Below are 19,881 nucleotides of genomic sequence, written 5' to 3'. Positions count from 1 at the left end.
AACTCTGGATGATGCTCCCGCATCTCTGCCTCCGGCTCCCAAGTCAGCTCGGACCCTCTCTGATGTTGCCATCGACTTCTCAATGTAATTCAGGCTCGCATCCACCTGAATATCCTCTAGCGGCACTACTGCTGTCTCATCGGCTATACACTTCCTCAACTGGGATACGTGGAAGGTATCATGGATCTGATTCAACTACTCTGGTAGCTCTAAGCGGTATGCTACCTTACCAACTCTGGCGATCACCCTAAAATGACCGACGTATCGGGGCCCCAACTTGCCCCTCTTCCTGAAATGGATCACTCCTTTCCAAGGAGATACCTTCAGAAGTACAGAGTCTCCAACCTGGAACTTGAGCTCGGATCGCCGTCTATCCGCATAACTCTTCTGGCGGCTCTGGGGTGTCAGTAACCTCTGTCTGACCTGCTGAATCTGCTCAGTCGTCTTAAGCACTATCTCAGTGCTTCCCATCACTCGTTGCCCTACCTCTCCCCAACAGATGGGAGTCCGACACCTCCTCCCATACAGAAGCTCAAAGGGAGGCATACCAATACTCGAATGGTGGATGTTGTTGTATGAAAACTCATCAAAAGGTAGGTATGTGTCCCAACTTCCACCGAAGTCCATAACACATGCTCGAAGCATGTCCTCGAGCGTCTGAATCGTCCGCTCACTCTGCCCGTCTGTCTGTGGGTGATAGGCGGTACTGAAGTGCAATCTCGTACCCAACTCCTCATGGAACTTCTTCCAGAACTTGGAAGTAAAACGTACATCTCGGTCTGACACAATCGAGATCAGCACTCCATGCCGCGACACCACCTCTCTCACATATATCTCTGCCAGCCACTCCGCAGAAAAGCTCTCACTGATAGCAAGGAAGTGAGCGCTCTTCGTCAACCGATCTACAATCACCCAAATCGCATCAACACCCCTCACGGTCCTCGACAATTTGGTGATGAAATCCATAGAAATTTGTTCCCACTTCCACTGGGGAACCTCTAGCGGCTACAACTTGCCATGCGGACGCTGGTGCTCGGCCTTAACCCGACGACAGGTCAAGCACCTCTCTACAACCCACGCAACATCCCTCTTCATACAGGGCCACCAGTAATCTCTCTTCAAGTCCAAATACATCTTAGTGGCCCCGGGATGGATCGAGAACCTCGATCTATGCGCCTCCTCCATCAATATGCTACGTGCCCCACCCAAAAACGGCACCCAAATCCGACCGTGAAAGGTCATAAGCCCTTGGCTATCAGTAACAAACTCGGACACCTGTCCAATCACCCTCTCCCTCTTGCGGTTCTCCGGCCGTACAGCCTCTACGTGGGCCTCTCGTATGGTATCCAAAACCGAAGTCATCACCGTCATGCTCATGCATATATCTCGAATCGGGGCACTCTCCGCCCTGCGGCTCAGCGCATCGGCTACCACGTTAGCCTTGCCCGGGTGGTACAGGATCTCACAGTCATAATCCTTCACCACATCCAACCATCTCCTCTGACGCATGTTCAGGTTGGGCTGATCCATCAGATACTTCAAACTCTTGTGGTCCGTGTATATGGTACACCGAACCCCATACAAATAATGGCACCATATCTTGAGGGCGAACACTACTGCCCCCAACTCCAAATCATGGGTGGGATACCTCGTCTCATGAGGCTTCAGCTGCCTCGATGCGTATGCTATCACGTGCCCTCTCTGCATAAGCACCGCACCCATCCCCGATATTGACGCGTCACAGTACACCACAAAATCCTCCATTCCCTCCGGAAGGGCTAACACCGAGGCTTCGCACAATCTCCGGCGAAGAGTCTCGAACGAGGTCTGCTGCTCGGGACCCCAAGTAAAAGCAACGCCCTTCCGGGTCAATCTGGTGAGGGGGACGGCAATCTTGGAGAAATCCCTGATAAATCTCCGATAATAGCCGGCCAATCCCAAGAAACTCCTGATCTCGGTAGGGGATCTCGGCACCTCCCAACTCATAACAGCCTCAATCTTGGTTGGATCGACCGATAATCCATTCTGATTAACGAGATGTCCCAAGAACTATTCCTCTCGTAACCAGAAATCACACTTGGAGAATTTGGCATAAAGCCTCTCCGATCTCAATAGTCCAAGAATCTCCCTCAGATGCTCCTCATGCTGCTCTCTGGATCTCGAATACACTAGAATATCGTCGATGAACACAATCACTGATCGATCCAGCATCGGCCTGCATACTCAGTTCATGAGATCCATGAACGCTGCGAGGGCATTGGTGAGCCCAAAAGGCATCACCACGAACTCGTAATGTCCATAACGAGTCCTGAATGCCGTCTTCTGGATATCCTCATCACGCACCCTCATCTGGTGATATCCAGACCTCAAGTCTATCTTGGAGAACCAAGAAGCCCCCTGTAACTAATCGAACAGATCGTCGATCCTCGGTAGTGGATAACGGTTCTTGACCGTCAACTTGTTCAACTCCCGGTAATCAATGCACATCCGGTGTGAACCATCCTTTTTCTTGACAAAAAGGATCGGCGCTCCCCACGGCGAGCTACTCGGTCGGATGAATCCTTTCCCTAACAGCTCCTGGAGCTGCGAGGATAACTCCTGCATCTCAGGTGGCGCAAGGCGATAAGGTGCCTTGGCAATAGGCACCGCCCTCGGAACCAAATCGATGCGAAACTCCACCTGCCTCTCGGGAGGCACACTCGACAACTCCTCGGGGAAAACATCCGGAAACTCTCGCACTATCGGAACCTCGTCAACAGCACTCAGTCTCTCCGCGACAACTCGTGTATCCATTACATAGGCTACAAACCCTCTACAGCCCTGCTGTAGACTCTGTCTCGCTCTGGCAGCCGAGCAGAATGCTGACCCAGATCGGGTACCCTTGCCATATACCGTAAGTACTCCCCCACTAGGGTCTCGTATGGTCACCAACTGACGCTCGCAGTCGATAACAGCTCCAAATCAGCTCAACCAGTCCATGCCCACGATGACACAGACATCCCCCATCGCAGTCGGTACCAAATCTATCGGAAACTCAACACCGAAAATCTCGAGTACACATCCTCGAATCTCATCAGTAGCAAGAACCGCTCGCTCCTCAGCTATAGAAACTCGCAGAGGTCGACTCAACGCCTCTTGGCGGATACTGATGTGCTGACTAAATGCTAATGACACGAAAGATCGACTCGCACCCGAGTCAAATAACACCAAGGCAGGTACAGAATTCACAAGGAAAGTACCTAAGCCTACCACAATATAAGCACAATATCTCAAACTCAGTATAAGCAAATAAAAGAATACATACCAGCCACGACATCGGGCGCTGCGCGGACCTCCTCCGTCGTCAACTGAAAGGATCTCCCGCGAGCCTTCGGTGCCTCGGCCTTCACTGGCCGGGCCTCGGTGGCTCTAGTAGCAGCAGGTGCAGATCCCTGTGCTGATCCCTGAAGTAGCTGTGGGCACTCGGCCTTCCGATGGCCAGTCTGGTTGCAGTGGAAGCAAACTGCAAACCCCTTGGGGCAATCCCTCGCGAAATGCCCCTCCTTGCCATACTTGTAGCACACCCCCGTCCTGCACACCCCCTCATGGCTCTTGTCGCACTTCCCACTAGTGCGGCCCTTCGGTCCTCCCAATCTCGAATCAGCGGGCTTTGCCCGTTTGGTTGCGACTGAGATTGTGTCGGCCACCTATCCCTCCTCTGAGACTCGGCCTCCTCCCTGGCCTGCGTCTCTAGCTCGATCTCCCTCTTCCGGGCATTTGCCTGGAGCTCGGCAAATGTCCGGTATGATGAGTTCGCCACGAACTCGCGAATGTCTCGCCTCAGTATACTCAGATATCGAGTCATGCGTGCCTGCTCAGAAGACACATGCTTAGGGTAAAACAACGCCCTCTCGTGAACCATCCGTGTAATCACGGTCACGGACTCCGTCCCCTGCTTGAGGGACAAGAACTCCTGGGCCAACGTTCCCTCTCCACCGGGGGAACATACTCATCTTGGAACATAGTGTTGAACCTCTCCCAGGTCACCGCGGTAAGCTCTGCAGGAGTAAAATCCGCCGTCACAAACTTCCACCAGTCCTTCGCTCCCAAGCGAAGCTGGTTCAGCGCGAACGGTACCCTCAGATGCTCAGGACATGAACAGGTGTAGAAGCATCCCTCGATGTCAGATATCCACCTCATCGCGGCTATCGGATCCTGATTCCCGTCAAACTCTGGTGGCTTCGTGTTGCTGAACTCTCGGTACAGCAACGAGTCACCCACCTACAGCCTCGCGGCAACGACAGCCGCAGTGGCTGCAACAACAGCCCCCTCAGTCAGAGCAGCATATCGCTCGTCGAATGTCTCAATTAGCATGGTCTTGATAGACCCAAACATCTCCGGTATCTCAGCTCGGATGGCGGCGGCCACCTCCTCATGAATCATCCTACAGATCTCCTCATCACTAGTACCACTGGTCCTACTGCCTCCTGGGTTGTGGCGCGTCCCCACCATGATGCCTCTGAAATACAACATAAAACAATCAGAGACTCGACCGAGATTTCTCACACTCGATCAACCGTTCCTACTTGTTCCTTAGCACCCTAAGGATTCCCTCTTGGGATGTTTACCGATCCGGTGCTTTCAGTAGTACGGGCCCAATACTACCTTCCACACCGTATCCGTATCCACACCAAGTCCTCCTCCTAGGATCCCAATTCGCAAGTACTCTATACCCCCTGCATTCAGCCTACTCTCACGCAGACTTCTCACAAGCTACTCTCTGCTACCTACATGCACTCAGAGCAACTCACAGCAGCATAAACTCCTAGGCTAAGGCATCACATATCAGGCCACCCTAGTCCTAAAATATGATTTACCTAGCCTAATCTAGCATGCATAGCACATCACATAATATCTCATAACACATAATGTAAGGGTATTTTGGGAAATCACCGTTCGGGCGCTGGCTGATCGTACACACTGCTCCTTCTTGCTCTTCTCAAAATCTTTTACTCTTTTTAGAAAAATTGTTTCTTTTATGAAAGATTTTCTCAAATCCTCAGTTTGAGTTCAGATACGCCCGAAGGTGCATCCGAATCCCTCAAACCAAGGCTCTGATACCAACTTGTAACAACGTGTAAATTTAAAACAATTTTTCATTTTTCAAACAAAACATGTCTCATACAAATCATCTCAAAACTCGAGTATGTCAAATGTCATCATGATAAAATATATCCCAGAATCTCAAATACAATCCTCTATCAGTGTGTACAAATCATGCCGGCGCCTTCCCGCGATCCTCGCTAGTACCTGAAACACATATCACATAACACGGTAAGCATAAATGCTTAGTGAGTTCCCCAAAATACACATACAACACATAAGCCACTAGAGGCTATAACTCAGTATGACCCTCCGGTCAATGTGTCTCAGCGGGATCCTCCAGTCCCGTAGTTCGTTGGACCTTCCGGTCCGGTCTAGCTCGTTAGACCCTTCGGTCCGGTCTGATCGAGGACCCTCTGGCCCCATGAGTCGTTGGACCCTCTGGTCCGGTCTATATAACACATAGCATACATATAACACAATGCACATAAATCTCAACACACACATACACATAAGACCCTCCGGTCTACACATAAATACCCTTCAAGGTAATGTATAGTGAGAAGACTCACCTCGTAAGATGTCTAGAAAACTCTCATGCTCGAATCCCCGATCTAGCCTCCGCCTAACAAAATGATAACGTCTCTAATCAATACACTCCTTACATCCTTCCTTTCTAAGAATGGGTAGAAGACTATTCTACCCCTCCCTGACCTCTCATAAATCAGTTTAACCCACCCTAAGGTCAACTGAACTCAACTCAGTCAACGGTCAAACTTTGAACAGACTCGCCGAGTGCACTCGGGTGACTCGGCGAGTCCATACGTGTCCTCTGACTCCTCCTAAGGCCTCACTTGACTTGTCGCATTAACCTCTCAACTCAACGGGTTACCAGTGGTCACAGATTGCGAGGCAACCCGGTCCGACTCATCGAGTTCTCTTATGGACTCGGCGAGTTTCCTCCATGGCATTACTCGTTTGACCTTCTGAGGTCAAATCTGTTTCTCTAACTTATAGATTTGGCCTTCTAACACCCAAAAATCACGTAAAGTCTGAACTTGGCGTTCATGCATGGTGTATCTTGCATTATATACAATAAAAACTCCATAAATGCTTCCTAGCTTCAAACCCCAAGGTTTACTCTACTAAAGCTTCATATTCTCGGCTCTCTGGACCTAGAAGGGTCCAGATCTACAACACAAACTTGCAAGAGGGGTTTGAGGCATTCAAAACCTCAAAGATGAGGTGATTCAAGCCCTAACCCCAAAATGGTACCTCAGGATGAAGCTCCTTGCTTGAATAACTCGGAACAATAACCTTCATTGGTCCCTTTTGCTGGAACTCTTCTCCTTCCTTGAAAAATCACACCAAAAAGCTCAAGATAGCTCTTCCTTTCACTCTACACACTCAAGCTCGCTAGGGTTCTCTCTTCTGGGAAAGGTAGCCGCAATTGAAGGCCAAAAGTGCCTTTAAATATGGCTCAGGACCAAAAAGTTAGGGTTTCTGCCAACAGCGCGGACTCGTCGAGTCGCCTCACCGACTCGTCGAGTCCATTCATTAATCCGAGTCTTCAGTTGCGATCCTACTCGACGAGTTTAGGCGTCAACTCGTCGAGTCCCTCCTCTGACTCAAAAGAAAAATACTTAAATTATGATACCTGGAAATTCGGATGTTACATAAGCGTTAAGAGCTTAAAGGAGTTTTTGGCTTAATGTATGAGTGTGCTGGGTGTACAAGTCTTTACGCGCAACATACAAGCCAGATAGAGAGTACGCTTAACGTACAGTTGAGTACACCCTGCGTACAAGTGTTTTTGACTAAGAAAATTGGTCTTCCTTTTTGGGCTTGGGTGTTTGAGTTCTTATTGGGCCATCTGAGTACAAGTGTTTTGGAGTAAGAAAATTGGTTTGGCCTTAGGGTAAGGCCCATGTGAGGGGTTTGGGCCCAATTTGGAAAATTGGGCCATATTTGGGCCTTGGTTGATTATTTGGCCTTTGGGCCTTTCAGATTATTAGTTTGGGCCTTAGTCTTGGACCAAACTAGGTTAGGGTAAAATGGTCTTTTTACCCCGATTATGGATTGATGGATATGGTTTGGGACCCAAAGGTTAATTGGGTGTGGTTTTGATATTGACAGTTCGGGGATCTGTCAGCCAGCAACCAGGGATTGTCTGTGTGTTTCGGCAGTGCGAGGTGAGTTTCCTCACTATGTATAGCAGGTCAAAGGCACCAATGCCGACCCATGATCTGATATGTTGGAATACTCATTGTCTGTGTGACACTAGTATGTGTATGTGCTCATATGCTTTCTGGGCGAGCCCCGATGATTATCCTGTATGTTATTACTTGTTATGTGATATGAATTGTATGTGGGCGGGGCCTGTTATACGAGTTAGGGTCGGGCCCGTTATACTCATTTGGGTGGGGCCCATTATGCGAGTTAGGGCGGAGCCAGTTATACTCATTTAGGCAGGGCCCGTTATGCGAGTTAGGGCGGGGCCCGTGATACTATTTGGGCGGGGCCCGTTATATGCTATGTATGTATGGTATGTGGTATCTTGGGGAACCCACTAATCTTTGTGCTTATGGTTTTCAGTTTATGTTTCAGGTACTTTGGTTTTCAAATGGAAGACCTCGGGATAAGTGTAGATCACACACAAGGTGTTCCGCACTCTGTGACTGATTCTGATTTGATGATGTTTTGCTAAATCTAAATTACCTTGGTTTTATGGAAATGATATGTATTAACGATTTGTTAATCTAAAAACGAAAATTTTTATGTCATTATTTTTGGGACATTACAGATGCTAGGATTCAGTGTGACCCTTGCATGTGTTATGTGCTGCTATGTATACCGGGTGGGACTCGATTCCGGGCGAGGCCCGATGATTGCATTGTATGCTATTGATTTATGATAATTGTACTTGTTAGCATGATTGTGATATATATTGTATGTGTATAGTGGGCGGGGCCCGATGTGAGGTGGGGCCTAGGAATAACAGATTTGTATACCGAGTGGGGCCCGAAGGAGGGAGGGGGCCCATTATGTGATTTATTATGTATGGTATGGGGTAGTTTGGGGAACTCACTAAGCTTCGTACTTACGGTTTTCAGTTTATGTTCCAGGTACTTCTGGTTCCAAGGGGAAAAGCTCGGGATGACTGCATTGCACACACCACATAGTTCCGCTTTTGTGATTTACTCTGATTTGAGATGATATTTGATACACTTATTTTATTTGAATTGTATCGATGATGTTTTCGGAATACTGTTTTTATTAAATTAAAAATGAAATTTTTGGGTCATATTTTTTGGACGTTACATTAGGTAACCTCTATGCACAAGGTTCTAAATGGCGTGAGGCGTGGCGTGGCGGCAGAGCCAAACCTCATGCTTAACGAACAATGACGAGCCATGACGTTTTTCTAGAGGCGATGTAAGGAGACGATTTTGTATTGACTTACAATTATATTGCCACATAAATATAGATTTATATAAAATATAACTAGTTTTTAGAAGTGTTATATCAACAACTAATAATAAAAAGTTGACAAAAAACACAATACTTGTATGTCTGATTAAAAAAAGCATAAAAAAGAGTAAAATAACGTGTCTCAAACGAAAAAACATGTGCCATAACACGCCATAACGCGCCATGACGCACTATATCACGCATTGCCACACACCATGCTTAACAACAACGTTATGATGCTTTTCGTAACGCCGAAGTCGCGCCTCACGCCATGGCACGCCTTTGTGCGCATCATGGCACACCTTTTAGAACACTGTCTATGTGTCCTCCCCGATTAGTTTAGTGAACTTTTCGATATGCTTTGAGGAGTTCTTTGGTGATGATTATGGAGAGCTGGATGCACTTTAGAGCGTTCATTCAGACTCCTTTAGATCAATCAACAGAAGCATGGTAAACCCTAGAAATTGCAAACTTAGGGCAACAATTAGAGAAGAGATACCTAATTAAGTAGATTCGGCACCCCAAAATTAACCATGTAAAGGTTACATAAAGGCTATAATCATGAAAAAAGGAAAGTAGAATGCTACAATCTACAAATAAATAAACAAATGAATAAGAATACACATTTGTGATTTAGTTTTTCAAATAGACATACCAATTTGTTTCAAGAATCCACATTCACTTAGCAACCCGTTGAGTACTTTGGAAATGGGGACGTCTACCTAAGATTAATATAAGAAACAACAAATCAAAATAAAAAAATAGTAAAATGATAAGATATGGTGAGGGTTTAGAGAAATAATCGAGATTACTGCATAAAAAAACTATGTAAAGGATTACATGTGTCGGGTTCTGATGAGTGCTTGCCACATTCTCCAACAATTTCCTACGGTGAAGGGTGGTGTACAGTCAGTTTATTACAACTTTGGTTAAAAAAAATTATAATACTTTAAAATTTTAGTTATTAATAGCGTTATAAACATGTTGCAGTTACTAATAATATTTTTTACAACATCTTATTTTTTTGATTTCTTTCTGCTGCATCATTGTATACTTGATTCTTATCTTACATTTTATTTTGAAGACCGTACCAAATTATACCTTTGCAATATGTTTTTTTATTAATAAAACTAATATGAACTAAGTTTTTAAGTGGATAAATGCATCAATCTAAAGAAGAAATAAAGATAAATCACTTTTTTTTTCACCATTTCCTTAGGCCATTGCAAGTTCTTCTCTGTCTTTCCCATAAGATGTCACAGGTCCTAGAAACACATAGCACAAAACATACGTCAGTCATAATCAATACAATTGTTATAATTGGTAACTTTTTATGTTAAAATAATAAATAATTCATAATCAATACAATGTTAAGTCTCAACCCTTGAACCACACCTAAAACCCAACCGATCAAAAACATTCACGGACTAAATTGAAATAACTCCAACTATTTCAATCACAATAGTCTGGTTACAGGCTGTCACAAATCAGTGGGCATCACAATCTTCTCCTTAATATTTAGAGATGTATTTTCCTTTTATAGTTCTTGAGTTCATGTTGTACATTTGGTATATATTGTTTGTAACGTATTCACAATGAATCAAATTGAATTCATATACACAGAGCTCTCTGATTCTTTAAATGGTATCAGAGCTCGAATCAGATCCTCATTCTACAAAAACCTCTTCATCAAATACACCATTAATCTCCAGACCTTCCTCATCATCGCCAGGAAGCATGTCCGACTCAAACTCTCTTACTATCAATTCTTCCATGAAGGATTTGATCATCGTTAATCTTCCACCAACTCTAAAACTCACCTCCTCCAATTACCTTTCTTGGAAAACTCAAGTAGAGGCCTATCTCTACGGTCTCGATTTATACAAATACATCGACGGGACATTCCCGTCTCCTCAACCTACCGTCGGCACCGATGGTGTTCTTGTACCCCACAAAGATTTTGCTCAATGGTTTCTTCAGGACCGATTGCTCTATGGAGCTATAGTTGGAAGCTTATCCCCTCAGATTGTTCCATTGATCACCAATGCATCTTCATCTCATGATGCCTGGGAAATTTTAGCCAAGACCTATGCCTCTCCAAGTCGCTGTCACATCAAACAATTGAAACATCGACTTAAACAAACCTCAAAGACCCCTACCCAATCCATCACAGAGTATATGCAAGCCATAAAAACCATTGTTGATGAACTTGCCATCCTAGGTAAAAAGATGGAAGACGAAGATGTTATTGATACCATACTCGCTGGACTTGATCGTGCATCTTACAAACCAATTCTTGATGCTGTTCATGCCCGTGACACCCAAATATCATTCAACGAACTTCATGAAAAGCTTATAAATCATGAGTTGTCTCTGGCTCAACAAGTTACTCCTGGCAACATTCATCATCCCTCTTCTGTTTTCTACATGCAACACAAGGGAAACAATAAGTCATGGACACCTCGACAAGCAAATCACTCCGGAAACAATTTTGGAAACAATACATCCCACTCACAACATGTTGCTGCTTGTATTCTCCCTACTCCATCTGCAGGCACTAAACCATTTCTTGGAAAATATCAATGGTGTTTTCAGAAAGGGCATTCTCTTAAAAATTGTTATGTCTTCCGAACAACACATCCACGTATTATCATACCCTCATTTAATCGTGGTTCACAGGGAAACAAAGCACATGTGCACATGATGACTACAAACAATGGTTCCACAACCAATTGGCTTTTTGATAGTGGTGCCTCTCACCACGTCACCAATGACTTGAACAACTTATCTCTGCACACCCCATACGACGGCACTGAGGAACTCGTCATCGGTGATGGTACATGTCTCAACATCACTCATATAGGTTTCCTTATTATTAGAACTCCCAACACACCTCGAATTCTTAAAAATGTGTTGTGTGTTCCTTCTTTATCTCGCAATATAATTTCAATATCTCGTTTATATCTTGATAACAATTTTCTCATTCAATTCTATTCTTTTATATTTGTTATCAAGGATCGGAACTCCAACATTCCACTACTCAGGGGCACAGGAACACATGGAATATATGAACTACAATCCTCTAAACCATTTTCACCTCTGGTTTGTTCCATGCATCAGACCGATTCCATGACCTGGCACCATCGACTCGGCCACCCGCATAATAAAGTCTTTAAATTTTTATCATCCTTTGTCTCCTTCAAATCTAGTTCTATTGAAAATTGTAATTCGTGCCATATTAATAAAAGTCATCGTTTACCTTTCTCTACCTCTTCTTTATCTTCTAATGCTCCCTTAGATTTAATATTTTCTGATGTTTGGAGTTCCCCTGTTACATCCTATGATCACTACAAGTACTACATCATATTTGTTGATCATTTCACCAAATACATTTGGCTTTACCCCTTACAAAGAAAATCAGACTCCTTAACAGTTTTTATTCGTTTTCAAAACATTGTTGAAAATTATTTTAATCGGAAAATCAAACAGTTCTTTTCCGACAATGGTGGTGAATACATAAAACTTTCTTCTCATCTATCTTCCTCTGGTATCTCTCACCTAACTTCTCCGCCACACACCCCGGAACATAACGGTTATGCGGAACGCCGTCATCGCCATATTGTTGAAACCGGTCTTCCCCTATTATCACATGCACAACTACCGGTTACCTTTTGGCCTTTTGATTTCACCACCGCTGCTTATCTAATCAACCGCATGCCTACTCCCACCTTAAATCATTCTTCTCCTTATTTTCGTTTGCTCCAACGTCACCCCAACTATTCAAAACTTCGAAGCTTTGGGTGTTTATGCTACCCATGGCTCCGAACCTATTCTTCAAACAAATTAGATCCAAAATCCATTCCTTGTATTTTTGTTGGATACTCTTCCACTCAAAGTGCTTACCATGCTCTTGATCCCATCACTTCCAAACTCTATACTTCACGCCACGTAACCTTTGTAGAACATGAGTTTCCTTTCACTAAACTTACCAACTCCACACATTCTCCACCTGAACCTTCTGTATGGAATCCTCTCATACTTCTTTCACCTCAAATTCCAACTTCATCAACCATGCCCACCTCCCAACTCTCTCAAAATACCCCACCTGAGCCCACAGATACGTTGTCACCCTCCAACTCTCCAAACTCACCTTATTTCAACTCTCTAAACTCACTGTCACCCCCACCCACTCCTCCCTCTCCTCCACATCCAAACCCACCACCAAAACCTACCACCAGAGCTCAACCAAAACCAAACACCCGCTATCACAATTCAGATTTTATTTTATACACTAGCATCGTTTCCGTTTCACCTGACCCGCTCACCATTACTCATGCCCTTAAACAACCATTATGGCGCCATGTCATGCAAGAGGAATTTGATGCATTAACACGTAATCAAAACATGGTCACTAGTTCCTTCCAATCTTGCTCCTAACCTTGTTGGCTCCAAATGGGTCTTCCGAACTAAATATAAACCTGACGGGTCAGTTGATCGACTCAAAGCTCGCTTAGTTGCCAAAGGTTTCACCCAACGTCCTGGTATTGACTATCGTGAAACCTTTAGTCCCGTTCTTAAACCGGCTACCCTTCGTATTGTTCTTTCCATAGCCGTCTCTCAACGTTGGTCCCTTCGCCAACTGGACATTAACAATGCATTTCTCTAAGGCACGTTAAACGAGGAGGTCTTCATGGCCCAACCTCCCGGTTTTGTCGATCCTTCCTTTCCAAATCATGTTTGTAAACTAAACAAAGCCATCTATGGTCTTCGTCAAGCATCTCGTGCATGGTACGATGAGCTAAAATCATACCTCGTTTCTCTTGGTTTCAAATCTACAATTTCTGACCCCTCTTTATTCATTATCACCACCGGACCCTCTCCTATTTATGTCCTTGTTTACGTTGATGATATCATTGTTACCGGTCCATCCATAAATCATATTGATAGTTTCATTCATCTTCTCGCACACAAGTTTTCTTTAAAGGACCTTGGACCTCTCTCTTTCTTTCTCGGCGTTGAAGTCCTTCCCCACTCCCATGGTCTCTTTCTTTCTCAAAAGAAATGCATAACCGACATCCTTCATAAAGCTAATATGAGTGATTGCAAGTCTATTTCCACACCGTTTTCTTGTTCCGATGTGCTCACTTTACATGGCGGTAACCCACATCCTTCTCCATCAGAATATCGCACACTTGTGGGAGCTCTACAATACTTGTCTCTCACTAGACCATACATTGCTTTTACTGTCAACAAATTGTCTCAATTTATGCATGCTCCTACTTTTCAACATTGGACTGCCTTAAAGAGACTTCTCAGATTTTTACAAGGAACTTTACACAAAGGCCTTCTCCTACGAAATGACTCTCCATTACATTTACATGCATTTACAGATGCAGATTGGGCCGGTGACAAAGACGTTTACCGTAGTACCACTAGTTACATCGTTTATCTTGGTTCAAATCCTATATCATGGAGCTCAAAAAGACAAAGTACCCTTGCACGCAGCACTACTGAGGCCGAATTCAGGGCCGTTGCTTCAACAACAACAGAGGTCCAATGGCTATCCTCTCTTCTGTTTGAACTCGGCTATACACAATCCATTACACCAACTATATACTATGACAATCTAAGTGCTACAACATACTCGGCGAATCCTGTTTTTCATTCTCGAATGAAACACTTAGCTTTAGATTTCCATTTTGTGAGAGAAAAAGTTCAATCTGGCACCTTACGAGTTACTCACATATCTGGTGAGGATCAACTAGTTGACTTACTCACCAAACCGCTGCTTCGACAACGTTTCAACCTACTTTCATCCAAGATTGGTCTCACTTTAGGTTCATCCATCTTGCGGGGGAATGTTAAGTCTCAACCCTTGAACCACACCCAAAACCCAACCGATCAAAAACATTCAGGGACTAAATTGAAATAACTCCAATTATTTCAATCACAATAGTCTGGTTACAGGCTGTCACAAATCAGTGGGCATCACAATCTTCTCCTTAATATTTAGAGATGTATTTTCGTTTTATAGTTCCTGATTTCATGTTGTACATTTGGTATATATTGTTTGTAACGTATTCACAATGAATCAAATTGAATTCATATACACAGAGCTCTCTGATTCTTTACATACAATTGTTATAATGGGTAACTTTTTTTGTTAAAATAATAAATAAGAGTTTGGAAGCATAACTTTAGTAAGGGAAAAAAATGTACAAAATAACAGCAACTACATTACTACATTCTTTTTTCTTGCATTTAAACCTAAGAAAGTACATGATTGTATTTATAGGAAACAGTTGTATTGCATGAAGGCATTATACTTCAGAAATAAAAATGTAATGTAATAATAAGAAAATAGCATTCAAATTCTACCCATTTTTTCAAACTTGCTTTCTATTTAAAAAAATACAAATGTAATTGGTTTAAAAAAATTTAACACCACGATAATTTTTAAAGAAATGAACCTTTGGAGATGTTTGTTTCTCATGAGGTGGCATGGTTCATATTCCTGTAAATTAAAAAGAGTCAATCAGGTTGTTATTTCCTGTAATTTAGCCTTTGAAGTATGGACTTTATTAAAGATACAAAGATGTATAAATAAAGAAAACTGATATTACTTACACACATGATAATATTTTGAACAAAACCATTCTTTTATTAAAATTCACTCCTTTATTTTTCCTTGAATGTGCAATATTACAAAAGAAAAAGAAAAGAAACCATTAGATCACACTTGCTATTTTTCATATTGAGTGGCATTTAAAATATTGTTAACAGTAAAAAAAAACTTTTTTTTTTCAAACTGAAGGAAGATAAGAAACCGAGTACTACCACCCATTTTTGACAGAGTAAACTAAATGAAATGAAAACTATCCATTGGGATAGTTATATGAACCACATATGGATAATCATGTTTTTTTCACTAAAATTTGAAATTTTTAGATGATTGAATTGTTAAGGACATGATAATAATGAAAACATAGGAATGGAAACATTTATACATCTTTGGATTATTACCATATTTACTGGAAAGGTTATTAATATTATCACATTCACATACCTTTCATCTAAACCAAGCAACACATAATCCTTCATCAAATGTTTTAGATTCAGCAAGTTGGCCAACGTCAAACCTGAGATCATCAAACTTCTACATTTTTCTGTAAGGACTTTTTGGTATAATTGTCGTCACAAAACATACAAAATATTTTTTCACTTGTAATTATAAGTTTATAACAGAACATTAGCATTCAAAGATTCTATACCTTGGGTTTTTTTTTGTTCTTAGTTTCTGTGTACGTCTGAATCTCAATCTTCCCTTTGATAATATTGATGAAGTTCCTTCAAAATTTGAAAATATAACAAATCAAAACCTCCATATCAATTATTTTATCCACTGTAATCTTCAAAGCACTTACAAATTCACTCGGAAAAATGAATTAAAAAAATTAAAAATTACTGGGATGAAATTTAAGAAGAAAACGTTACATACATACCCAAGGTTCTAAATGGCGTGATGCGTGGCGTGGTGACAAGGCCAAGCCTCAAGCTTAACGAGCAATGGCGAGTCATGACGTTTTTCAATGCGTGATGTAAGACGACGATTTTGTATTAATTTATAATTATATTACCACATAAATATAAATTTATATTAAATATAACTACTTTTTAGACGTGTTATATCAATAACTAATAACAAAAAGTTAACAAAAAACACAATACTTGTATCTCCGATTAAAAAATACATAACAAATAGCAAAAAAAACGTGTCTCAAATGAAAAAACGTGCGCCATAACACGTCATGGCATGCCATATCACGCATTGCTACGCGCCACGCCTAGCAGCAGCGTTATGAGGCTTTTCGTAACAGCGAAGCCATGCCTTGGCGCGTGCTATGACGCGCCTTTTAAAACACTGTACATACCTTTCAAACGATGTCATGGGTAATATTAACATGGGTTTTGCAAGCTTCAATTCACTTCTTCTGACCAACTCTATCAGCTATATCATGGGTTTGCAGATCAATCTAACCATATAACAGTCTGTTATGAATTGTGTATGTATTGTGTATTATGAATGATAATTACACGAGTATATATAAGCCTCTAAGTTAACTACCAGGCTAAATGTCTCGATGTAGTCAATACCAGGTTGTTGATTGAAACCTTTTGCTACGAGACGAGTTTTGTAGCGTGTAATAGCGCATGTCTGATCACGTTTCACTTTTTACACCCATTTACAGTCGACTACATTGGACCCATATATAGGAGGAACCAAGGTCCATGTACCATTTCTCAACAGAGCCGAGTATTCCTCAGCCATAGCTTGACGCCAATGAGGATGCATGTTAGCAACGGAAAAGGAAGTTGGTTCAGGAACGGAGGAAGTAGTTATTGTGTGAAATGATTCATGTGAGAAAGATTTGGTTTGTTTGGGTTGTTGTTGTAAATGAGCAGGGTGAGGTCGATGGGTGGTGGATGTTGGTGGGTCGGATGCCGGCGGTTATGGGGTCGGTGGGGTGGTAGTGGAAGTGGAAGTGGCTCGTTGGAATGACTCAAAGGCGGAAGAGTGGGGTTGGTCATAAGTGTTGGAAGAGGAACGTTGACGATGATATGTGTGAGTGGGGAGTTCGGGTTCGGATGGAATATCCGAGGAGAGAGATGTGGTATGTTGTGGCAGATCATTAGAGTTATTTGGAGTTGGAGAGGAATGTGGGATTTGGGAAGGGTCAGGGTAAGAGGATACATATGGGTTGGTGGAAACGGGAGTTGGAGGAGGAGGAGGAGTAGAGTGAAGCCGAATTTATGAGAGTTGTGCGTTGTTTTATCTTTAGAAGAAAAAAGTGTGAGAGTCATTGTAGAGGTAGCAGAAGGTGACGTTGATCAGGAGGCAGAAGAGGGCGTGAACAGTTGTCTCGTGAACAGTATCTTCGTGAATAGTACCTTGATGAACAGTGATTCTGGCAGCAGAGGGCGGCAACAGATTTTAGGGTTTTGTGAGGTATTCGGCTGGCTCTGATACCATAACAATCTGTTATGAATTGTATATGTATTGTGTATTATGAATGATAATTACACGAGTATATATAAACCTCTAAGTTACACATTTATCCGTCTAACTATATACTTATAATTAATATCACCTAGTCTGATACCATAGGCAAACTGAAACAAAAAATTATTGATATTGGTATAAAAATTTGAGCCAACCACGTGGAACCACTAGGACGACTGTTCGCCTAGCATAGCTTGTTTGGTCGTTGATTCTAATTTCTATCAAGTATTTGATTCAATAGTTACTTTATTTAGAAAAGGGCTAATGTCATCAAAACCCTCAAGTTTTTAGGTTTTGTTGGTTTTGCCCAAAGTTGAATTTTATGTCCGTTTTTACCCTAACATTTTCCAAAAAATGTTCGGTTTTACCCTTTTACCGGTAATAACAGGTTACCATCATACTAACGTCGCAAAAAACCTTAAGTTTACAGTTTTTTTTTTTACGTTTTTACCCTTATGTTTATAATTTTTTTTACACTTTTACCCTATTTTTTTTTATATTATACGTATTAATGCAGAAAAATCATATTTATATACGAAATTTTTTTAATTTAAATATTGTATTTACATTTTTTAATGTTATTTCTTTATATATATATATATATATATATATATATATATATATATATATATATATATATATATGTGTGTGTGTGTATGTGTGTGTAGGTTTTTTTCTTGGATAAACCATTTAAGATGTAAAAAAAAAACAAATTAATATGTTTTTAGAACTACAAATACGTATTTTTATGTATTTAAAAATATACATATCAATAAAAAAAACTTGTTCAATCATGAACATGTTTATATAAGTATATATATATATATATATATATATATATATATATATATATATATATAGAAGTGTAAATATGTATTTTGATATATGTTTTTTTAAAAATATAAATATATTTTTAGAAGTATAGATACATATTAATATATAAAAATGTAAAAATATGTATTTATACTTCTAAAAACTATATCTATAAAACACGTATTCATAATTCTAAAAATATTATTTATCTTTTTAAATGATACAACCTTGCAAAAACACACACAAACAAATATATATATATATATATATATATATATATATATATATATATATATATATATATAACATTAAAAAAAATACAATATTTAATTAAACATTTTTTCGTATATAAATACGATTTTTCTGCATGAATACGTATATTATGAAAAAAATATTTAGGGTAAAAGTGTAAAAAAAATTATAAACTTAAGGGTAAAAATGCAAAAAAATGGTAAACTTAAGGGTTTTTTTGCGAATTTAATATAATGGTAACCTGGAAAACTGTTATCACCGATAAAAGGGTAAAACCGAACATTTTTTCGAAAATGTTAGGATAAAAACCGAGATAAAATTTAACTAACCGACAAAACCTTGAAAACTTAGAGGGTTTTTATGACATTAGCCCTTTAGAAAAAGTATCGGACCTTTTCAACATACGCATATCGCAATCATCTGCTCTTATTTTCTGCAACAAAAATGAGATTACAAAGAAAATTTATATTCTTAAGATGAAAATTGTAAAGAATTGCTATCTGATATATTAATTATCTTATTCAAAGAGATTATCAATTCGGAGCTTTTTCTGCAGTCATGTTTATAAACCCTAATGCGTTAAAGTCGAATTTGTGGTTGTGAATGAGTAGGTTGTAGTGAAGGATGAAGAACAGAGTTTCAATAGCCTATAATGCTAGTGGCGTGAAGGTGTTTAGAATGAGACCAGAGACCTCGACTTCTTAGACTCCATCGATTGAAGAGAAAGTTTAAACCATCGATTAAGTAGTTGGACAATCGATCCAAGATAAAGCTTCAATTGGTCAATTTCTTAGATAGAAGGAAAACCGTAAATGTATTAACCATTTTCTTTTATGGAACCTTAGAATCTAATGGGAGGCGCTGGTATTAGTTGTATGTGTCGTCGATGTATGTTGTGTGAGCTGCTGGTAGTGTTGCTTTTGGGTTTGAGAGCTGATCGCATGTTGTGCGACACGTCGAACACAGATTTCTTCAACCTCCCTCTCCTCCGCTTTACTACCTCACCACTGTTTATGTCCGATCCTGCTATTAGCAAAGCCATAAGAAGGAGATAGGAACGCCGATGAAAACCCAAAAACGAAGGTCATGGCGATGCGGTGGTTCCCTTCTGTCGTTGTCGGTAGCCCAACGGAGGCCACGTGACTGGAAGGGCTGGCGAAGGGATGAACTTTGATAAATTGATTTCTAGTGAGAAGTGGAGA

At 41.2% G+C, this 19,881-nt stretch overlaps 1 long non-coding RNA gene across 6 annotated transcripts; it reads right to left on the bottom strand.

The window, feature by feature from the left end:
• Window positions 1-8,659: 8,659 nt before the first annotated feature.
• LOC145135819 (uncharacterized) lies at window positions 8,660-18,164 on the bottom strand. Of its 6 annotated transcripts, none has more exons than XR_013720052.1 (9): window positions 16,485-18,164; window positions 16,056-16,108; window positions 15,825-15,900; window positions 15,620-15,709; window positions 15,024-15,067; window positions 9,762-9,818; window positions 9,394-9,439; window positions 9,209-9,275; window positions 8,660-9,010 (listed from the first exon to the last, which is right to left on the bottom strand). It is a non-coding gene; the product is annotated as an uncharacterized LOC145135819 (long non-coding RNA). The 6 variants fall into 6 exon arrangements; XR_013720056.1 differs by having other exon boundaries at window positions 9,750-9,818; window positions 15,620-15,692; window positions 16,056-16,586; window positions 16,679-18,164; XR_013720057.1 differs by having other exon boundaries at window positions 9,750-9,818; window positions 15,620-15,719; window positions 16,056-18,164.
• Window positions 18,165-19,881: the final 1,717 nt, after the last annotated feature.

The sequence above is a fragment of the Lactuca virosa genome, chromosome 9, assembly GCF_052849685.1.
Source record: "Lactuca virosa cultivar CGN04683 chromosome 9, Lactuca_virosa_CGN04683_v6, whole genome shotgun sequence".
Taxonomy (NCBI): domain Eukaryota; kingdom Viridiplantae; phylum Streptophyta; class Magnoliopsida; order Asterales; family Asteraceae; genus Lactuca; species Lactuca virosa.
This window is presented reverse-complemented; position numbering and strand designations above follow the sequence as displayed.